We start from the raw sequence: 20,217 nt of genomic DNA on the forward strand, positions 1-20,217 counted from the left end.
TTCCCTTCTTCAGGCTTCAAGTTCACTATTTGAAATAGACATTTTAACTAAAGTTTCTGGTATTTCTTCCAATTCCTAGAGTATAAAATTCCTCTTGCCTTTCGACCTTGATCTTTCTAGGCAAAATACTCTTCAGATCACCCCCAAAGAAGACAGAAGAAAAACCGTGACCTCCCAGATAATGGAAGCAGTCACAGAAGAGAAAGCAAGGACAGGGTGAAGAAGCTGTGGCTGTGAAGCCTTCTAGAAGGCCCTGATCAGAGACCGGAAACACTCTAATCCATCTAATCATTTACTTGTCTGCTGGTGAGAAACAGAGACAGGATTGGACAGGTCCCCTCTCTATCGCTTGCTATTTGCTCAAATCCTTTTCAAAATGAGAAGGGGTATAAATATTAAATTTTTTAAGTCCCAGATGTGACTCAATAAAAATAATGTTGGATATTGAAGCTCACAGATGTTAACGGATGTGCCCAAAGTCAAAGGCCGCTAAAGAGGCACAGCAAGAGCCCAGGTCTGGGGGCTTCCCTGGTGGCGCAGTGGTTGAGAGTCCGCCTGCCGGTGCAAGGGACATGGGTTTGTGCCCCGGTCTAGGAAGATCCCACATGCCGCGGAGCGGCTGGGCCCGTGAGCCATGGCTGCTGAGCCTGTGCGTCCGGAGCCTGTGCTCCGCAACGGGAGAGGCCACAACAGTGAGAGGCCCGTGTACCGCAAAAAAAAAAAAAAAAGCGCCCAGGTCTGCTGACTCGCAGGCCAGCACTTCACCTGACTGCCTTTATGCCAAGGTAACCAGACAGCTTTAGTTTCATCTTCTGGAAGCCACAGACCATAATGCTGGTAGGAAGCACACTGAAGAAATGGCTTTATAAAAGAAAAAAGTAGATAAATAGTATGCATACAAAAGAAATAAGTACCTCCATGGACCCTTATGTTCCTCTACCTTTGTCCTGGCAAGGTGGAGTGGAAAATGGAGGGTGGGGTAAAGGGGTGGTGGGTATTGAGGAAAAGAGTAGAAAATAGCCAAAAATTAAGGCATTGTTTCTCAGTTTCCTCACCAACGAGAGCTCTTGGCATGATTGCTTCATTCATGGACTCCTATCCACAAATTACCTATTCCCAAAAAATTGCAGTAAGTAACGACTAGTTCATAGATGAAGCACACAGCACTGAGATTAGCATAACCAACATAACATTTTCCTTCCCTTATTCCTGTTTCTGTATTACTCAAAGGCATATATAATTGCCTATAAGAGCTTTTTGATCAGCATATGATATGCCCATTTAAACAACATTTATTGAGTACTCTTCATATATCAGGGTCTATAATCAGCACAGGGTATAAAGAGATGAATCAGACCTCATCTTTGCTCTCAAGGAGCTCAATTATAAAAGTGGGGGAGATAAGCAATTAAAACACTATGTGCTAAGTGCAATAATAGAAAGAACTGAGGTTATGCTAGGGGTCAGCAACTTCTGTAAAAAGCCAGACAGTAAACATTCAGGATTTATGGGCCATATCGTCTTTGTTGCAGCTACTTAACTATGTCATTGAGCACAAAAACAGCCACAGACAAAACATGAGTGAGAGAACTTAGCTGTGTTCCAACAAAATTTTATTTACAAAAACAGGTGGTGGGTTGGATTTGGCCCTTGGACCATACTTTGCTGACCCCTTTTCTAGAGCTCCATAGGTAGCACACCTGAAGCACATCAGATCGACAGATTTCTGACCCAAAACAAAGAAACCTAATCTTTTCATTAGCAGGTATTCACCCACAGGATGAACCTAAGTAAAGTACTTCTATTAGGCTTTTAAAAAATAATGGGAATAGTTTACCAAGCTCTAGGGACTGGGGTCTCCAGACTGGACACAATTGGCCTACAGCAGGTCCAAGAAATTTGGGCTTCAAGCATCAGGCTCTAGTTTGTAACCTGATCAGACAGATAGGTGATCTTTGCTGCTGGCATCATCTGGCATAGAGAAGGATTAAAGGGATTGAGGCTAAGGGAGTACAAAATCTTGATGTCCCACATGGCCATAGAATCCTGTCCAGAAAAATCATGTCAGCCAAAATTCACAAATAATTCCTTCAATGAAGCATTTTCTAGGCTGTCTCTCTCTCCTTCCTGAGACCTTTTCTACCTTCTCTTAATACATTCCAATCTGTCAAGGTTTCCCAGACCCATCCGGAAATTACCTTAAAAGATCCACCCATTTTAGCAACACATTATTACTGCAATGAAAGAGCCCTGCACTTGGAGTCAGAACACATGTGTCAAAATCCCAGCTTCATCAGTTACAACCATATGATAATGGACAAGTTGTTTAACTTCTCTGAGCCTCCAATATCTCATTTGCAAAATAAGGATAATTAACTCTGCTGCATAGGGTTTTTGTGAGAGTTAAGCAAGACCACATTTGTTAAAACACCTAGCATAGGGCCTGCATGCAGCTGACATTTAATACATTTGTAGTCTCCTTTTTTCCTCCCAGAGCAGCAAGTGAACAGTTCCAATCTTTTGCTAACTTCAGCCACTTTCCCCCTAAGACCATAAAGAATCAAACACAGGCGGTACAGTCCAATCATATTGCTCAGACAAATGTTCTAGGTGAGCTGGCAAGCAACTCTGACAATAGCCTGTCTTCCCACAGCATTTATATGTCTATCACTGGTAACATTTATCATACTGTGTTGTAGATGTCTATTTAATTTGTCTTCCCCATAAGAGCTTGGGACTATGTACCCAGCAGCAAGAAAAGACCAGGTTCTTGGTAGATGCTCAGTAAATGTTTTTTGAATGAATAACTAAATATCAGCTCTACAATTATGTATGGGATTTCTATAGGCAGAAAAGAGAATTTTAGGTAGAGAGAATAGCATAGGACCAAGTTTTAATTTTTTTGGTCTCAGGACTCCTTTTTACACTTAAAAATTGAAAATCCCTTGGGCTTCCCTGGTGGCGCAGTGGTTGAGAGTCCGCCTGCCGATACAGGGGACACAGGTTCATGCCCCAGTCCGGGAAGATCCCACATGCCACGGAGCGGCTGGGCCCGTGAGCCATGGCTGCTGGGCCTGCGCGTCCGGAGCCTGTGCTCTGCAAAGGGAGAGGCCACAACAGTGAGAGGCCCGCGTACCGCAAAACAAAAAAAAATTGAAAATCCCAAAACTGTTTGATATTTACTATATTAGAAATTACAACATAAATTCTAATATTTAGTAATTAATTCATTTTAAAACAATAAAATCTCATATACATTAATATAAACATGTTTTTATGAAAAATAATTGTTTTCTGCAAAAAAATTCATGAGGAGAGTGGTATTGTTACACATTTTTGTAAATCTTTTTAATGTCTGACTTGATAGAAAACAGCTGTTACAGCCTTATTATATCTGTTTCCACATTCAAGGTGTTGTTTTGATTGAAGATCAAAACATAGATATGCAGTTGGAAAATGCAGGAGTATTTTAATAACCTTTCAGATAATTGTGGTCATTCTTCTCTGATACTTCACCAAAACTCAACAAGTAGTAAGTTTATTAAAGGTTAGTTACAAAGTGAAATCTGAAACTATACAGATGAACTTTTTGTACTCTATTACAATAAAATCCATTGGTCTATCTTGCACTTTGAATGGATCTTTTATCCATAGGTGATTTTTTTTTTTTTTTTGGCCGCACAGCATGCGGGATCAGATCTTAGTTCCCTGACAAGGGATTGAACCCATGCCCCCTGCAGTGGAAGCATGGAGTCTTACCCACTGGACCACCAGGTAAGTCCCTACCCATGGGTGATTTTGAAACATGATACACTAATCATTTGGAAACTAGTGATTCGATGAGTTACGCAGAGCTTCCAAATTTGACACAGTTCATTTATACAATATCAAAATAATCACAATTATTAATATCACCACTGATTTCATCAGAAAAGCTGTAAATCTGGAGAAGCTGTCAAGCTCACAGTGGCAGATACAAGTTTTCCCAAACTCTTATTTTCAATTAAAAGCTGGAATTTTATCACTGGCAACAAATACTATCAGTTGTTTTCCTTAAAGTAGCAGACTCACTTCATTCATTTTCAAGAAGATGTCTGCCAAAAGCATAAGTCTGAGTAACTGCAATTTGTCAGTTATTCTTTCAAGTAAAACTAGTGTTCCCCAAGTAAAGGAGGTAGTTCAGCTTGCAACTCAATCACACAAATGCATTTCCTTGAGATAAACATCAGGCTTCTACATGCAGCAAAAGTGCTTTATGCATACTTCCTGTTTTATCACACAGAATACTAAAGAGACATGTATTCATGGGATACAATTTAATAAAATTAATAAATTTTTACTTCTCTATTAAAAGATTAAAAAAACTGAGAGGGCATGGAGGTGTGGAATGCAATGATTACTGGCACAATTTTGTGCCACTCTTTTGACTCCTGTTAAGGTGCCAGCAGTTTTACCTACTAATTTCTTCTGCACCAACAGTGCAAATGTACACACGATGGAAAAAGCAAATAGCATCTTAATATTATTATTAAATGGCTTTGACCTTCTGGATCCCCACAAAGATCTTGGTGACCTCCAGTGGTCTGCAGACCACACTTCGTTAACCACTGGCAGACAAAACCACAAAGGCTTTTCCCTCATGTCCAAATCTCCTCTCCTTTCTCAAGGCAGAGCTAATCATTTACTGTTTTATGCTCCAAAGCACTTTGTACATAACTCTTTTATATTAATTCTCATGCTCTGAGTTGTTTGCATGCCACATCCAGAAAAGGGCAAGGACTAAATTTGACTCACTCTATCCCCCAGGGCACAGTATGGCACCATCACTAATATCCACCTTGTCAAGTATGAAATCAGTAAGTGCTGGCTGAATGAATGAATGCATGAATGAATGGATTCATAACAAACCACCTCCCCAAAAGGCAACAGAATTCTTGAGTGCAACCCACCAATTCCCACCACCAATATCCACCATCCACCTAATGCCTCTCCTCTCCCAGCACTACGGTGCAGAGCCACTACAGTTGAGCTGGACAATGGATTATCTGATGTGAGACACAAGCCCAGAGGGAAAGAAATGAGAGAAACAGCAGTCAAGGAAGAAGGTAGAGAGAAGGAGGAGAGAAGGGCACTGGTCAGACTGTTCCTCAGCGCTTGGCTGGAACCTGAGGGGAATCTGGATGGAAATGGCTGAATTTTACCAACAGGGGCCTCATCTCTGAAAATAATTTCTCCCCCTTCACCCTCCACCCCCCAGCCAGGACTGGCAGGCTTTGCAGTGACTCTGATGGGATCAGAATCCACCCTTACCCTTAGAAAGGGCTCAAAAGACTGTAAGACTGAGAGCATGAGCCCTAGGAAGACTTTCAGATTTGACCAAGGACCATGAGGTTCCACAGATAAAACAGCCTGGAACCTAGAATGAGGATGGGGCTGGGGAGGAGGGCAAGGGACCCTCTAGACAAAAATGTGAAGGCTGAGAAGGGGAACTGGCTTGGGACCTAGAACTGGCAAGAAAAGGTCCCCCCTGGAATACAGCGCGTAGCAGGCCTAGCCACAGAGGAAAGAGGAGTCCTCTTTGAGGAAAGAGGATTCCTGGGCTGTGTAAAATCCAGCCTACCTGAGGGATGTTCCTTCCCCTGTTAGAACATCACGTCCTCATATCCAAGAAGAGGCCCAGCTCTTCTCAGCTGGGGGCAGGAACTGAGAAGCGCTTTCCTTCTGGACAAAGCTGGCACTGGTTTCAGCTACCCAAGCAGCACTGACCCAAAAGACTTCTGACCATGCTCACTTCTCCTCAGAGGGAGAATACATAAAAAATAACCCATAGAGCACCAAGAGTGAACCCTAAGGTAAACCATGGGCTTTGGGTGATTACGACGTGTCGATGTAAGTTCATCCTTGGTTAAAAAAAAGAAGCACCATTCTGGTGAGAAATGTTGATAACAGGGCTGGCTATGCACATGTGGAGGCAGGAGCTATATGGGAAATCTCTGTACCTGCCTCTCAATTCTGCTGTAATCATAAAACTGCTCTAAAAAATAAAGTCTTAAAAAAAAGCATACCCTGTAATATGTGTGTGATTGGTAGAGATTTTGTTCAATTCTTATTAGCCTGCTTTTAAAAATATTACATATGTTGATTAAAATGTGAGATAATTATATTCTCACTCTAACCTGAGATCTGAATACTCCAGTAACAGCTGTTTATTTTTTTCATTTTCTCTTTTTTTAATTAATTTTTATTGAAATATAGTTGCTTTACAATGTTGTATTAGTTTCCACTGTACAGCAAAGTGAATCTGCTATACGTACACATATATCCCCTCTTTTTTGGATTTCCTTCCCATTTAGGTCACCACAGAGCACTGAGTAGAGTTCCCTGAGCTATGCAGTAGGTTCTCATTAGTTACCTATTTTATACATAGTATCAATAGTGTATATGTGTCAATCCCAATCTCCCAATTCATCTCACCCTGGCTCCTTTCCCCCCTTGGTTTACATACATTTGTTCTCTACATGTGTGTCTCTATTTCTATTTTGCAAATAAGATCATCTGTACCATTTTTCTAGATTCCACATACATGCATTAATATACCATATTTATTTTTCTCTTTCTGACTTACTTCACTATGTATGACAGTCTCTAAGTCCATCCACGTCTCTACAAATGACCCAATTTCGTCCCTTGTTACAGCTGAGTAATATTCCATTGTATATATGTACCACATCTTCTTTAACAGTTGTTTAACTTATATTAAACATAATTAAAGAAAGTCATCAGTGGAAAAAAGATAATCCATAGCATCAACTATGTATAAAGTTCCAATAAGCAACATAATGAGATATACCTCTGAGTTCCAGCATTTCTGACTTTGTACCTCATGTAGGCTTACCACAGTCAGCTTACAGCTGCAGTTATCTGAGGGCATCTGAGGGCAGAGCTATGTCTTTTTCATTTTTTCATAGCACCTACTACCACCTCACACATGATATATTTGTTCATTTATTTGTTTATTGTCTGTCTCCCTCCAATAGATGTAAGGTTCACAAGCAGGGACTTTTTTTGTTTACTGCAGTATCTCCAGGGACTCATATAGTGCCTGGTACATAGTAGGTATTCAATACAGATTTGCTGAATGAATGAATAAATCTTTGTCTTCCCTAATGTGCAGAGCAGACTTCTCCTCTCTCCTGACTTTTTTTAAATAAATTTATTTATTTTATTTATTTTTATTTTTGGCTGTGTTGGGTCTTCATTGCTGTGCACAGGCTTTCTCTAGTTGCAGTGAGTGGGGGCTACTCTTCATTGTGGTGCGCGGGCTTCTCATTGCGGTGGCTTCTCTTGTTGCAGAACACGGGCTCTAGGCGTGCGGGCTTCCATAGTTGTGGCTCGCAGGCTCAGTAGTTGTGGCTCACGGGCTTAGTTGCTCCATGGCATGTGGGATCTTCCCAGACCAGGGCTCGAACCCGTGTCCCCTGCATTGGCAGGCAGATTTTTAACCACTGCGCCACTAGGGAAGCCCCTCTACCTGACTTTTAAATGTTGGACTTTCAAAGAATTCGGGCTTAGTCCTAGGCTCTGTTCTCATACTACGCTCTCTCCTAAGTAATCTTACCTCTCCTCATAGCTTCAACTACCATTTAAAGAAATTATTAGCTATTACCAACTCCCAAAAAACAAAATGATGTTTCTGGTTCAAGTTTCACTTTTGGCCTACAGAAACCCACAGACTCCAACTACCTACTAAACATCACCATGTGGATGTGTAACAGGCACCTCAACTCATAATGTCTAAATCTAAACTCATTCCCCTTCCCCCAAACTTCCTACTTCACCAGTTGTTTGTGTCAGAAACCTTGACATCTCACTCTCCCTCACCCCCCACATTTAATCAATCACCAGTCCTAGTTCAAGACTCTTAACTATTCCAGATCTCATTCTCCACACAGCATGTCACTCTCAGCAGAGAGATTCTAAATACTTAATGAGCAATCAGCAGGAGTGCTGGTGCTACCACCTGCATATCTGTCCAAGGCCTCTCCCTCCCTAAAACCCTTCAAAAGTTTCTCATTATTCTCAAGATAAAGTTCAGGACTTCCCTGGTGACACAGTGGTTAAGAATCTGCCTGCCAACACAGGGGACACGGGTTCGAGCCCTGGTACGGGAAGATCCCACATGCCGCCGAGCAACTAAGCCCGTGCGCCACAACTACTGAGCCTGAGCTCTAGAGTGCGAGCCACAACTACTGAAGCCCACGTGCCTAGAGACCGTGCTCTGCAACAAGAGAAGCCACCGCAATGGGAAGCCCGTGCACCACAACGAAGAGTAGCCCCTGCTTGCCGCAACTAGAGAAAGCCCGTGTGCAGCAACGAAGACCCAACGCAGCCAAACATAAATAAATAAAATAAATAAATTTATTTTTTAAAAAAGTTCAAGAGGGGCCTCCCTGGTGGCGCAGTGGTTGAGAGTCCGCCTGCCGATGCAGGGGATACGGGTTCGTGCCCCGGTCTGGGAGGATCCCATATGCCGCGGAGCGGCTGGGCCCGTGAGCCATGGCCGCTGGGCCTGCGCGTCCGGAGCCTGTGCTCCGCAACGGGAGAGGCCACAACAGTGAGAGGCCCGCATACCGCAAAAAAAAAAGAAAAAAAAAAAAAAAAAAAAAAAAAAAAAAGTTCAAAGTCCCTACTGTGGCCTGCCAGGCCCAGAACGATTTGCCACCTGCCACCTTTCTGGTCTCATGTCCAGCAACTCCTCCTGCTTCGTGTGACCCTTCTTTGATGTGCCAAGTTTCTTCCCTCCTTTCCACACAGCACAGTGGTTCTCGGCTCTGGCAGCATATTAGAATCACCTAAGGAGCTCTTAAACTGCTGACACGCAGGCCCCAGTATCTCTGTGGGTGAGACCTAGGTATGGGTTTGGGTTTGGGGTTTTTTTTTGTGTTTTTTCTTTAATTGAGAAATAACACACATACAGTAAAGTACATAAATAAACATAAGGATCAATTAATATATATATATGTATATATATATCCATGTAACTTTCACCAAAATCCAGATACAGAACATTCCTAACACTCCAGGAAGACTCCCTCCCCTTGCCTCTCTCCAATCACTACTACCACGACCCCACAGCGGTAACCACTATTCTGACTTTCATCACCATAGATAAGTTTTGCCTTTTTTTCTGACATTTATTAAAATGAAGCATGGGGCTTCCCTGGTGGCGCAGTGGTTGAGAGACCGCCTGCCGATGCAGGGGACGCGGGTTTGTGCCCCGGTCCGGGAGGGTCCCACATGCCGCGGAGTGGCTAGGCCCTTGAGCCATGGCCGCTGAGCCTGCGCGTCCGGAGGCTGTGCTCGGTGACGGGAGAGGCCACAACAGTGAGAGGCCGGTGTATCGCAAAAAAAAAAAAAAAAAATGTCAGTCGTTCATTTGTCAGTTCTCTGTTCTTTGCTTTACCTGTGAGTCTGATGTTCCCAACTACAGCAGGAGGAGTCTGATTTTTCTAGTATCCCTTGTGTCTGGCCCTGGGCTGGGCAACACAGTACCTGGTTCTAGTGACAACTGAAACGTGCGGACAGGTTTGGAAGATTCACTTTCTCAGCTCTGGGGTCCCACACACCACAGGTCTTTACATGCTTTACATTCTAAAGGCATCTGTGCCAAGAAGTGTGACCGTCCCAGAGAAATTCAACACACTGTCATTCAGAAGCCACCCCAAATTCTCTGATCTGGCGCCTGACCCAAACATTCCTGTGTCCTGGCCAGTACTTGTCAGGGTCTGAGATGGCCAAAAAAATAATTACAAACAACTCAAAACAGCTTTCTGCTAGGAAGAGTTTTCTAACAGTGCTGGGGTGGCCATCCAAGGACCAGCCCAGATAGGGACTTTGCACAGTGCCCTGGGGAGATGTCCAACCTATTAGTGGACCATCTAGGATTATACCCTCTGGGTTCAGAAGTGGGGCTGGCTCCCAATAATCAGTGCTTATCACAGCAGCCCCAAGAGCACAGTGATAAAGGCCTTGAAGATATAAACACTGAGGAGCCAGGCACACCACTGCATGGGGTAAAAACAATGTGGATTACAGTTTCCATAGCAACAAGAGGTTCGTCCTCAAGCCTCCCAGGCCCACTGCTGGCTGGCTTACTAGAGAACACATTCCTAGGCTCCAAAAGAGACCAAGACTAGGAGAGAACTTCTCACCATCTTTCTGCCCCATATAAGCCTCCACTCAAACAATACAAGGAAGCTAACTGGGCCCCCTTCTTATTTTCTTGAGAGAAGATAACCAAGAACACCTACTGAAAAACCTGGCAGTCAGGATGATCATTCTAAGAACTAGGTTTGCAGCCCTTCCTTACCCGATGCAGCTCTCAGCTATGGTAGCAGAGCAATTCCCCTGAAGAAGAACAGACTATTAGGAATGAAGTATGCCTGAGCCTCCTTACAGCCGAGGCTCCCTGACCCTGCTCCCTCATCTGCACAAGCCTGATGCGATTTCTGAGGAAAGGCCTCTCTGGCAAAGCACATTCCAGCTCACAGAGAACTGAGTTCAGGTCTCAGTGTCTCTTGCCTGGGTTACTACAATAGCTTCCTCACTGATCTCCCAGTCTCTGCTCTAGTCTCTCTTAAACTCATCCTCTACCAAAGCAGTCAGTATAATTTTTCTAAAATTCAAATCTGACTAGACCATGGTCCTGAATAAAATCCTTTTCAGGTTCCCATAAAAACCTGTACACAAATGTTCATAGAAGTTTTATGTGTAATAGCCAAAAAATGGAATCAGTCTATATGTCCTTCAACAGGTGAATGGTTACACTCTAGTACTTACATATTACTCAGCAATAAACAGGAATGAAGTAAACCTTCCCTGGGTGAAGTCCCAGGGAATTATGCTGTGCAAAAAAAGCCAATTCAAAAAGGTTACAAACTCCACAATTCTATTTATATAACATTTTTTAAAGGACAGAATTTTAGAAATGGAGGATAGAGGGGTTAGGGACACAGAAGGGCATGGGAGGGAAGGGTGTGATTACAGAAGGACAACATGAGGGAATTCCCTGGCGGTCCAGTGGTTAGGACTTGGTGCTTTCACTGCCAAGGGCCCAGGTTGATCCCTGGTCGGGGAACTAAGAACCCCACAAGCCACTCGGCCAGCTGAAAAAGAAAAAAAAAAAAAAAAAGAAAGAAAGATAACATGAATGATCCTTACGGTGTTGGAACAGAACTTGGTACACACACACACACACACACACATACATACATAAGTACATGTAAGAGTGAGGAAATCTGAACAAGATCAGTGGATTGTGTTAATGTCAATATTCTGATTGTGATATTATACTACAGTTTTTCAAAATGTTACTGTGGGGGAAACTACACAAAGTTTCCCAGTGATCTCTCTATATTATTTCTTAAAACTGCAGATAAATCTATAATTATCTCAATAAAAATTCTAATTTAAAAACAAAATCCTTTGCAGGGCTCCCAAATTCCTACAACAGTGATTCCTAACTTTTTTTCAATGAGTAATTCAAAAAAGCTCCATATAATAATGGTTGTACTTTTAGTATCCACCAACTGAAAAATGATAGTGGAAATAATATGGATTCATGAGACACCCCTCAAGGACCCTTTTCAGGGCTTCAGAGCCCCAAGATTGGAAACCCCTGGCCCATATAATGAATATAAATTAACAAAGCATACAAGGCTTTTCAGGAGGTAGTCCCCTCCGAGTTCTCTAGTCTTACCCCATGCCGCTCACTCACACATACCCCACGCTCTCACCGCACTAAACCACGTGCAATTCCATAAATACATGAGATTCACTTTGTGGCTTTATACTTGATGTACAAAGTACATGCCTGCAATATCCTTGCCTGCCTGCAATGCAAAATGCCTCTGCCTGCAATATCCTTGCCCCATTCTATGCCTGACTAACTCCTACTCAAGTTTCAAGATTCTACTCAGGCTTTTTCTAATTCCTCCAAGAAGTCTTCTCTGCACCGAAACTCCTAGGGTTAGATTAGGAGCCCCTCTTCTGTGCTCTCATATTCCCTGTGCTTCCCTCTATCACACTTAGACCAATTACTCATCTCTTGACGCCCCATTTCATTTTATTTATTTATTTATTTATTTTTGGCCATGCCTCACAGCTTCTGGGATCCTAGTTCCCCAACCAGGGATCAAACCCGGGCCCCCTGGAAGTGCAGAGTCCTAACCACTGGACTGCCAGTGAAGTCCCCTCATTTCGTTATCTTAAAATAAATAGAAAATAATATGTACCTATCTCATAAAATTGTGCAAATTAAATGAGTTAATACATCTAAAGTACTTCAAATAGAGCATGGCACACAGTAAGCGTTCGATTACTACCAAGTTGTTTTTGTTCTAATTGTCTGTCTAAACACTACAGGAAAAGATACAAGCAGGAATCAGTATTTGCATCCATCTCTAGGTATATGGTAGGCACCTGATCAATATTTGGGAAAAGAATTAAGGGATCTAAGTTTGAGGTAAGGAGGTAGAATTTAAGTCAGTGGTAGCACGGGGGATCTAGAAAATTGGGAATTACTACTAAGAGCAAGAGGTAAGTATAGGGTGCAAGCAAGGAATAAGATAGTCATCTCAGAAAGATAAACACATTACTGAGAACTTGGGTGAATAAACACAACTGAGAACTGCTAAATTATACATATCTCCTGACCTGGCTTTGGCTGTACTCAATTATTATGAAGAACTCCTTTGATTTGTCATTGTAACTTGTTAACATTGAGCTGAAACAGTTGCTTAACCTTTTGGAGGCACTGTTTCCTCATCTGTAAAATGTGGCATAATAACACAATTTTCTAAGTATTTAAGATTATGCAAGAAAACTACCTAGCCCATTGATTGAAGTAAAACTAGTTTGGTCTGGATAAATGTTATATCTTCCCCTTGACTCAAAAACAATTTTTTTCTCTTAAAAATTTGAAAATATATCCCTTGAATAATAACTACCTAGCTGATGGGAGAAGGAGGAGATGTATGTGAAACTGACCTATACAAAGTGCCAGCTTGACAAAGGGTGTAGATGGGTACCTAGAATTACTCTCCCCTCAGCTCCTCATGTTTAATTAAGACTTGCTGGCCCTTCAAGGCCCAGGGAAAGTCCATCTCCGCCAGGAAACCTTCTTGAACCACTCCAGGCCGTATGAGTCTCCCTTTCTGAGGTCAGAACCCAGTCTGGTCCAGGCACCACCTCATAAGGTTTCTTCTAGTCATAATTGAATTATGTCCCCCACGTGGTCTGTTAGCTCCTCTGGAGTGGGACTTGACTGTCTCGCTGCTATCTCCACAAGAACAGAATTAAGGACATTCTAACTGCCTAAGGGAGAAAGCGAGGATGAACATGACAAGAACTATGCAGCAACTTCTACATATGGTGTCTCTTTACAACTCTGTGAAGTTGGTAACTTTATTATCCCCAATATAAGATGAGGAAACTGAGGCCCAGATATACTACATGACTTACTCAAGTCACATAAATGGTGAAAGTAGGACTGGAACTGGGATACTATCTATCTCCAGAGTCCTGATAATAACAAATGCATATTGGTATCTGCCTGGTTACCAACCATATAGCTGATTTGTTAGGCAATTCGGTCACACCAGCCTCCCATCTCAACTCCTCTTTGCTGCCAATTTGGGCCCGAGATAGTTGTTTGACTTTCTTTCTTCCTCTTATTTTGTCCCACATAGGAAATGTAAAGGGAGCTCCCCTGGGTCCCTTCCAGGTTGGAGTATGTGGAAGAAACAGGCTAAACAAAGGGCCCTTCAAGGGAAATAAAAAGGGAGGCAAATATTCATATCCTATAATATCAGAGCCAGAAAGACTCACTAGTTAAATTCTCTGGTTTTACAGATGAGGATATTGAACCCTAAAAGGCAAGGTCATTTGCCTAAGGTCACACAGCTGAATGGAGACTGAAACCCTGTCTCCCAACTCCTAAATTAGCACTCATTTTGGTCTACCCTGCACCAGGCCATGGAGACAGAACTGGAGTATGAACTGTCAGGCCCGTCACTAAGCAAAAAACCCAAACACTGTAAACACAGGAAATGGGCTGGGGTGAGGTTCAAAGGGCGTAGCAACCTTTGCCAAGTTAGAAGTGTTCAAGGGTTTCCTGTCCACAGCTGTTAACTGTCACAGAAATGCTCCAGAAAGTAATACAAGGCAGAGAAAAAGGAAAAGACTGAGGCTTAGAACTGACTGTAAATTATTCAGGCCAACCCACTTAGTTTTACAGATGAGGAAGCTAAGACCCCCCAAAAAAGAAAAATGACTTGTCCAAACTCACACCATAGAATTTAAGGACCCTTAGAAATCACTTACGTGGTTCAAATCTTTCACTTTAATGATGAGCTGTCTGAGGCCCAGAAAGGGAACAAGGCTTGCCCAATGTCACACAGCTAGACTGGGTCAGAGCCAGCACTGGAACCCGGGTCTTCTACCTCACAGGCCAGTATGCTTCCCACTAGTTAGAGTGAATAAGATAAAGGGGTTTGCCTCAGATGATTTGAGTGCTGTTTTGGTCTTGGAAAAAATACAACATGTCAGGAAATGGAAAATAAGCAGAATATACTAACAGCCAGTGAAGAATGACAAGAACCATACAGAGCAAGCTTAAAGGAGCCAAAACCAAAGTGGTCTGGTTGCTTAAGACACTTTGGGAAACTAAGAGGCAGAAAAATATTTTGGCTATTCTAGGAACTTAAAATCCAAATAAGAACAAGTAGGGAAGGCAGACAGAAAAGGCCGGAAACCCTAAGGGAAATCCCAAGGTACTGCTTCCTTCTTCCGTCCTAGGCCAAAATATCCAGAAAACATCACCACAGGAGCAACCCTGGGTTCAGCAGGCCACTATGGGGTACTATAGGAATCAGCAGATGCCCGGGCCCCACATGCCACACAGCTGGCAGGTGTGGTGGGGAACTACATTTACACAATTCCTGGCAGTTCATATATATTCAATACTCACATCAGCCCTGCATGACAAGGATCATGATTGCCATTTTTTAAATAAATTTATTTATTTATTGGCTGAGTTGGGTCTTCGTTGCAGCACATGGGCTTTCTCTAGTTGCGGTGAGCGGGGGCTACTCTTCGTTGCGGTGCACAGGCTTCTCATTGCGGTGGCTTCTTTTGCTGCGGAGCATGGGTTCTAGGCGCTTAGGCTTCAGTAGTCATGGTGTGCAGGCTTCAGTAGTTGTGGCGCACAGGCTCAGTAGTTGTGGCACACGGGCTCAGTAGTTGTGGCGCACAGGCTTAGTTGCTCTGCAGCATGTGGGATCGTCCCAGACCAGGGATCGAACCTGTGTTCCCTGCATTGGCAGGCAGATTCTTAACCACTGTACCACCAGGGAAGTCCCATGATTGTCATTTAACAGATGTGGAAACTAGGGTTTAGAGAAGACAAGTCTCTTGTTCACAGTCGTAAAGCTAGTATTGTATATGGCAAAGCCAGTATTCAAACATAAACTCTCATTCCAGAAATTCTTAGCAAATGCCTACTGTTCCAATCCTCTGGAACAGGGCTAGGGATACAGTGAGGAAATAGATATAGCCCCCGGCCTACAGGAGTTCCAATCAGGGATTAGAGAGTTAAGTAATAATTATTATAACAATACAGAACATTTCTGAATGCTTACCATATGCCAGGTGCTATTCTAAGCTCTCCACATATACTACTTCATTTAATTCTCACAGTAATTTAGTGAGGTAGTTACTTTTCTTTTTTTTTCTTTTTTTTTGGCTACACCACGCGGCTTGCAGGATTTTAGCTCCCCAACCAGGGATTACACCCGGGCCACAGTAGTGAAAGTGCCGAGTCCTAACCACTGGACCACCAGGGAATCCCAAGGTAGTTACTATTATTCTCCTCATGTACAGGTAGGAAACTAAGGCACAGAGAGATTAAGTAACTTGCTCAAGAGCACACAGCCAGTAAGTTGTAAAAGTAAGGATTCAAACCCAGGCAGCTTGACTCTAGAGCCTATACTTTTTTTTTTTAATTTACACAGGTATAGTTTATTTACAGTGTTGCATTAATTTTACTTTAGAGCTAATTGATTCAGTTATATATACATTCTTCTTCACATTCTTTTCAATTATGGTTTATCACAGGATACTGAATATAGTTCCCTGTGCTATACAGTAGGACCTTGTTGTTTATCCATATAATAGCTTGCATCTGCTAATCCCAAACTTCCAAGCCATCCCTCTCCCACACCCACCACCCCTTGGCAACCACAAGTCTATTCTCTATGTCTGTGAGTCTGTTTTGTATATAAGTTCACTTGTGTCATATTTTAGATTCCACATATAAGTGATATCATATGGTATTTGTCTTTCTCTTTCTGACTTACCTCACTTAGTATGATAATCTCTAGGTCCATCCATGTTGTTGTAAATGGCGTTATTTCATTATTTTTTATGGCTGAGTAGTATTCCATTGTATATATGTACCACATCTTTATCCATTCATCTTTTGGTGGACATTTAGGTTGTTTCCATGTCTTGGCTATTGTGCATACTGCTGCTATGAACATAGGGGTGCATTATTTTTTGAATTATCGTTTTATCTGGATATATTCCCAGGAGTGAGATTGCTGGATCATACGGCAACTCTATTTTTAGTTTTTTAAGAAACCTCCATACTGTTTTTCATAGTGGCTGCACCAATTTACATTTCCACCAACAATGTAGGAAGGTTCCTTCTTTAGAGCTTATACTCTTTTTTTAAAAATATTTATTTATTTATTTATCTATCTATTTATTTATTTATTTGGCTGTGTCGGGTCTTAGTTGCGGCACACGGGATATTTGTTGAGGCATGCGGGATCTTTCGTTGCGACATGCGGGCTCTTCGTTATGGTGTGCAGGCTTCTCTCTAGTTGTGGCATGTGGGTTTTCTCTTTAGTTGTGGTGCGTGGGCTTGAGTGTGTGGGCTCTATAGTTTTGCAGCACGCAGGTTCTCTAGTTGAGACCTGCAAGCTCAGTAATTGTGGCATGCGGGCTTAGTTGCCCCTCGGCATGTAGGATCTTAGTTCCCCAACCAGGGATCGAACCCATGTCCCCTCCATTGGAAGGCGGATTCTTTACCACTGGACCACCAGGGAAGCCCCAGAGCCTGTACTCTTAATAGCCACTTCCAAAGAGGCAATGGCAAGACACCCTGGTGAGGGCTCTGATAGAGGGAGGCCGGAGGCAATGGAGGGCCTTGCTGGGACAACTGTAATGAAGAATGACTATCTTAGAGGCTAGAAAGCACAGAAAGGTCAGAGGAACCTGAGCATCAAGGACTGGGCTACAATAGTTGATTGCTCCAGAGACAGGAAGTCTCTGGTGAGAAAAGATGGAAGGGTGACCAGAGTCATTTTACTCTTCTCCTGCTCTGATCAGGGCACCATTATCTCTGTTCTGCAGAGCTTTCTCATCCAACGTCTCACCAATCCTCACTACAGTCAAGGGAATCAGGCAGGGCAGAGATTCCCAATTCCCACTTGACAAATGAGAAAAATGAGACCAATAGAGCAGCAGTGATTTGTCCTAGATATGAGGTGGCGGCAGAAGAAAGTCAAGTCTCTTGACTTCTGCTCTTTCTACTAACCTACTCTGACTCTAGATCACAAAAAGGAAAATTCAAAACATTGTATTTAGGAAGAGTTTAAAATTCTAGATTTCTCTGATCATCCTCTTTTCATTTTACCATCACTCCCACCACTCCACCCCCTCCACCCCTCACCATACATGCACACAGAGTTCTTAAACTCTGCTTACATATACCCATGCTCCCTCCCTTGATGCCTGAAAGTCAGTGATTCAATCAGTGAGTTAATCAACCACAAAGCCTTGGCTGCTATTAGACACCATGTCCTCAGGGAAACATTCCCCTCCACCAGCTCTTCCTCAGCATACAGATCTTTAAATAGCAATTAAAGAAAAGAGAGGAATGCTGAAAAAGGAAAGGCCAGGGGGAAACACCCTATGAGGGGAGAACATCTCAAACGATTCTTAAGTCTGCACAGAGACATCATATTTAGCCCCAGCCTGAGGTCCACCCACAAAATCAACTCAGTTGGGATCTTGAATTTTTAATATGGAAAAGTACTAAAACTCCATCATAAAATCATTCATTCATTCATTCATTCATTATGATTGATGTTTACCTTGCATACAACTCAGGTGCTAGAGCAACACACACTCACACACACACAACCTCTGCCTTCAAAAAGCTTTACTTTTAGTTTATGCTCCATTGTTGTAGATGAAGCCATTTTTTTTACTAATTCATTTGCTTCTATCATTTATGTGAGTTTTATATATTCAAGTGATAATCTGTGTTTTTCAAGTCTTAGTAATACGGCTATGGGAGTTACACAGAGAGGAAGAATGAAGGAAAGGTGTGTTTGTTCTTTGATATATTTTTTCATCTATTCCGGAAGATTTTCTTTTTAGAAACTTGAGTTGGCCTGAGGCTCTTTTGGAAAGAGCTATGTTCAGCAGTAAATAATCTTTTTTTTCTTTAATTAATTAATTATTTGGCTGTGTTGGGTCTTCATTGCTGCACGTGGGCTTTCTCTAGTTGCGGTGAGAGAGGGCTACTCTTCGTTGCAGTGAGCAGGCTTCTCATTGCGGAGGCTTCTCTTGTTGTGGAGCACAGGCTCTAGGCGCACAGGCTTCAGTAGTTATGGTACACGGACTCAGTAGTTGTGGCTCGTGGGCTCTAGAGCAGAGGCTCAGTAGTTGTGGCGCACGGGCTTAGTTGCTCCATGGCATGTGGGATCTTCCCGGACCAGAGCTCGAACCCATGTCCCCTGCACTGGCAGGCAGATTCTTAACCATTGCGCCACCAGGGAAGTCCCAATAATCTTTTTTTATTTAAAAAAATATATAGCTTTACCAGAAAAACAAAAACAAAACCTTACCTTCTAGTGGAGAAGGCAGGCAATCAGGATACAAGGAAAGAGCTACAATCAAGGGATATTTCACGTTTTGTGGAAGCAAGATAACTAATTCTCCTTTAAGGGTCAGGGAAAGACTCCCCAGAGAAGATTGGCTTGGCCATTGGCTTGGTCTTAGAGAATATGGAACATCTAGATGCTAGAATGCTGAGCCTGCACAGACAGGGCAGGAGAGGTCTCTAAGGGCAGACTAAACAGCCCTAGGTTGGGAATTTCCTGGCAGTGGTTAGGACTCTGCACTTCCACTGCTGAGGGCCTGGGTTTGATCGCCTGTCTGGGAACTAAGATCCCGCAAGCTGCTTGGCACGGCCATAAAAAAAAAAGAGTAGTCCTAGGTTCCTAGCAGAGGAGTTGCCTTGGGATAAAAGAAATATGTCATAGCCCTAGTTGTTTCAAAAACTATATTACCCTTCTGGGGCATCTGCTCCAGGTAAATTTCATCAAACTCTGTAATGGACCAAACTCTACCCTGCACTCAAACAGACCCAAAGCTCTGAGCATAAGCTTGAGACTCTACAAGAGACTTCTCTATCTTGCCCTCACACACTTCTTCCTGTCTTGCACACAGCCTCCCACAGCAACCAGAGCCACCTTATCTCACAAAGAGCTCTGCTGGTGGATACCACCATTAATGGTCTTAAGACTTAAAGCCAGACAAAATGAGAAACAGTTCACTTCAAATGCAACTGTTAGTGGTTTAACCTTGAGCGAGCCAAAGATGAAGACAAAAGTCCTTTTAATGCACAAACACAGAGCAAAGCAAACAGCTCATACAAAACTACAGTCCATTCAGTGGAAGCTCCAAATTCGGTAGTCCCTGCCACCCTACCCACCTGTCACCAAACCCATGTTCCAGCTAGGCCCAGCCTAGGAACACAGCACAAGCAGCACTGGAAAGAAGGGTAGGGGAGCAGGTGTTCAGACCCTTACCTGAAACATTATTCAAATGGAAGAGAGCAGCTGCACCCTTCCCATGCCCCACTCTGACCCCACAGAATGCCAGCTCAGCCTGGCCCCTGTGGGACTTGAAAATCCGCAAAGAAGCTGGCAATGTGCCACCTGAGCACCACAGACCACACTTCTCAGGAAATGCGGGCTACTTTTGCAGCCCACATGACGAGACTGCCACACGCAGTCTAGATACTAATGGCTATTTAAGGAGTGCTGCTCTGAAATAGAGAAACTGAGTTGAAGTTTGCTGACC

The 20,217-nt window shown here is 42.9% G+C and overlaps 1 protein-coding gene across 3 annotated transcripts in view; it reads right to left on the minus strand.

Annotated features, from left to right (window-relative positions):
- The window catches only part of STIM1 (stromal interaction molecule 1), a 188,764-nt gene that overhangs the window by 83,215 nt on the left and 85,332 nt on the right, over nucleotides 1-20,217 (minus strand). The gene's annotated exons all lie outside the window — the stretch shown is intronic.

Source organism: Mesoplodon bidens, assembly GCF_964165515.1.
Source record: "Mesoplodon bidens genome assembly, chromosome: 7".
NCBI lineage: Eukaryota > Metazoa > Chordata > Mammalia > Artiodactyla > Ziphiidae > Mesoplodon > Mesoplodon bidens.